The sequence below is a fragment of the Sorex araneus genome, chromosome 1, assembly GCF_027595985.1.
Source record: "Sorex araneus isolate mSorAra2 chromosome 1, mSorAra2.pri, whole genome shotgun sequence".
In the NCBI taxonomy this organism is placed as follows: Eukaryota; Metazoa; Chordata; class Mammalia; order Eulipotyphla; family Soricidae; genus Sorex; species Sorex araneus.
In genome coordinates this window covers 31,924,626-31,928,387 of record NC_073302.1, presented here as the reverse complement: position 1 = coordinate 31,928,387, position 3,762 = coordinate 31,924,626, and the positions used below count along the sequence as shown (strand labels likewise).

At 42.0% G+C, this 3,762-nt stretch overlaps 1 pseudogene; it reads left to right on the top strand.

Moving 5' to 3' along the window:
* Nucleotides 1-348: 348 nt before the first annotated feature.
* LOC101542270 (akirin-1-like) lies at nt 349-2,330 on the top strand (annotated as a pseudogene).
* The last annotated feature ends 1,432 nt before the right edge of the window (nt 2,331-3,762 follow it).

Sequence of the window (3,762 nt, the reverse complement as noted above, 5' to 3'; positions counted from 1 at the left end):
TGTTCTCCCCCCCTCCAAAAAAAGTTGACATCAACCAGTGGCATTATACAATATTGATGATGATGGCACTAATTGTAAAAGGCATCCTAATTCTAGAGAGTTAGCATGTAAAATAAGTACTACATAAAGCAAAACAAATTAATAAAATGCAATGTTCTAAGTTCAAGAAGTAGTTGAATTGTAAGATCACAGAGGTTGGGGCTGAAAAGAACTTTAGATATCAGTGTCTCCTGGGTATAAGATCTTCATTTTATATTGGAGCCGGCTCGGCTTGCAGCTCCAGGGCGGAGCTGGAGGTTGGGCCGCAGTACCAGCTGCGTGGGCTCCGGTGCCTGGCCCCTCGGCGGCATGGCGTGCGGGGCGACGCTGAAGCGGCCGATGGAGTTCGAGGCGGCGCTGCTGAGCCCCGGGTCCCCGCTGTTCGCCGCGCAGACCCCGCCGCCGCCTCTGCAGCAGCCCGGCCTGCCCGGCAGCGAGCGGCGCCTCCCCACCCCGGAGCAAATTTTTCAGAACATTAAACAACAATATAGCCGTTATCAGAGGTGGAGACATTTAGAAGTTGTTCTTAATCAGAGTGAAGCTGGTACTTCAGAAAGTCACCCTCACTCCTCAGCACTCACAGCACCTAATTCTCCAGGTTCTTCCTGGATGAAAAAGGACCAGCCCACCTTTACATATGTGAGCGTCTCTTAAAAGACTATGAAGATAAAATTCGGGAGGAGTATGAGCGAATCCTCAATACCAAGCTAGCAGAACAATATGAATCTTTTGTGAAATTCACACATGATCAGATTATGTGACGATATGGGACAAGGCCAACAAGCTATGTGTCCTGAAGCTTTCTTGCATATCTGGGTACCAGGTTCGACCTCAAGAGATGGCTGCTGTACACTTTTTGCAACTGGTTTGATATCACATTTCAGCTCCAACTTTGCATCCTGAGAACATTTAAATGTTTCTGCAGGTCCATTTTATACAACTTGAAAGACCTTAAAACTTTCTGGTTGCCACAAGCATATCTTTCTTTTCTGCTCATCCAATAAACAGCTGTGCCCTACTGTGATAGATTTCCCAAACTAAAATCCCTGGAGCAGCAGTTTAGTAAAATATGCCCTCAGTGGCACTCAGCAAATGGAGTTTCCCCAAGCACAGCTCTGTAAGAAGTGTGTGCGCGAGTGTGTGTATATGTGTGTGTGTGTGTGTGTGTGTTTTAAGTTATTATTTGTATTGTGCAAATTATTTTGAACTTGGGGATTCTGGCTGTGAATTTGATGCACGGCAATTATGGTTGAAGACATTAGCTTGATCTACAGAAGGTCATTAATGTTTTGCGACCATACAAGTTATAACAGTGGATTGTTTTCTGTGTAGGTATAATTGTTAAATACAGGGACTATTTCCAGGCACAGAATATGAATTATAAGTTAGGATGGACATTAGATGTGATTATGATGACATAGCAAAGGTCTGTGGTCCTAGATCTACAATTGCGTGGTGAGGAATTAGAACCATCTGGGGATGGGCCTTTTGACACAGTGAACTCTGCCTAGCCCTAGTTAGAAAAATGCTGTGACTCCAAGCCTTAAAATACCCATGTGGAGTCTGTGCTCACCTCATTCACACACTGAACCTCTAAAAAGAGAATGTCTCCCCTGGAGCAGGAGCATCAGGGTTTGCTTTGGAGCCTAAAATAGGTGAGCATGGGGCTGGGCCAGGCCCTCAGGGCACTGCTACTTGGGAGGAGCCATTTCACTTCTGTATCAGTTATTAATAGAATTTGGATCCTTTGATCAGGTTCTCCCAACTTTTTAAAGAGGTGTCCATGTTCAACTGCTTGAGCTTTGTTTTGGCAACCCCCTACACGAAGTTGCTTACAGACTGTTCTTCACCTTGTTTCCAAGGCTGTGGAACAGAAAGTAGCCTCTGTTTTGAGGAGGTGGAAGTTAAGTACACATTTATTTTTTACTGTGACTTGTTCAGGACCACATTTTACAAAATGCCTTGTTTCCTTTATTATTGTTTGTGGAAAGGAAAGTTCTATTAAAATTCTTTTAGTTTGAATATAGAATAGTTTTTTAAATTAGGGCTTATTTTGAAAAATTCTGAGTTTAATTCAAATGTATGCCAATACCTTCCAAAGTAAGGTAATATTCAGAGATGGTTGTTCAGATTAGATGGTGTAGAGAAATTTCTGGAATATTCACATTCGAAGATTCCTTATTAATGAATGTCTTTGACTTAAATCTAACCAAAAACTGCAACATTATTCTTTGTACATTTTCATTATATAGTGTTAACAAGCTTAGTTGCAAACAAATAAAATACTTAAGCTAAAAAAAATCTTCATTTTATTTATAAAATAAATAAATTTTACAAAATTTTTAGATAAATTTTACATGTTTTTTCAATGTGAGAGATAGAAGTTAGGTCTCACAGGTACATGGCATGAACTTTTTGAGCCACATCCCAGTCCTGACAGTTTTTTGTTTTTTCTTTCTGAGCCACACTCATCTGTGCTCAGAGGTTACTCCTGGCTCTGTGTACAGGGATCACTTCTGGCAGGACATGATGGACCATATGTGTTGCCAGGTATCAATCTCGAGTCTGTCACGTGCAAGGTAAGGGCCCTATTCACTGTACTATCACTCCCCTAGCACCTGCTAATTTTAAACAGAGATCATGAGTTAGAGAGATAGATAGAGAGATAGCCTAAGGGGTACTGGAGCCCAAACCTAGATCAGCCACATGAAAGTGAGCGCCCCACCCACTGTACTATCTCTCTAGGCCAGCTATTCAACGTTTCATTCAAGTATGGCCATCTCTTATTTGTCACCAGAAGTACTGGAATATATCAACTGTTTTAAGATGTCTCATCAATTTATATACATTATACAGAATTGTAAAATTACGTATTATTGGATCTGCCCAGAGGGCTTAGGATAGAAGGATTATTTGAAACTGAGATGAGCATCTGCGTATGAGGTGCATATCCCCATCCAGAAATTTGTACAAGACTTGCATGAATTCCTGGAGCTTGCATGAAAGCTTCTGACAATGGTAGACCTGGAGCCAGCCTACTGGAGCCAACCACTTGGACCTGGTACAGATCTAACAGCACATTTCCCCAACCCCCAAGACCTGCTCTACTTCACTATCAATCCACCCCAAAACACAAATTGGACAAGGTTTCACTGGCTTCTTCTGACCTGAGTGATAGCACAGCGGGTAGGGCATTTGCCTTGCATGCAGCAGGCTGGGGTTCAATTCCTCCGTCCCTCTGGGAGAGCCAGCAAGCTACCGAGAGCATCCTGCCCACACAACAGAGCCTGGCAAGCTACCCGTGGCATATTCGATATGCCAAAAACAGTAACAAGTCTCACAATGGAGACGTTACTGGTGTCTGCCTGAGCAAATCGATGAACAACGTGATGACAGTGCTACAGTGCTACAATGCTTCTGACCCATGAACCTCATGTGGGAGTGTTTCCTGTAACTCTGCTTTGTATTCTTTTCCTCTCTGTACTTCTCTGTGAATCTTTCACATATAACCATAAAAGGAAAAATTAACCCTATTATAGCACTTAGTAATCATAGCTTTACAGTTTTAGTTTATATTTTTAACGAGTCTTTCAATATATACATAATTTGGGATTTCTCTAATAATATAAAAATATTCTTTGGGTCTATTAATATTCAAACTCCAAATGATGTCGGTGGACCCCACACATGGCTCATGTGAGTCGTGAGGAGAGAAAGACAATC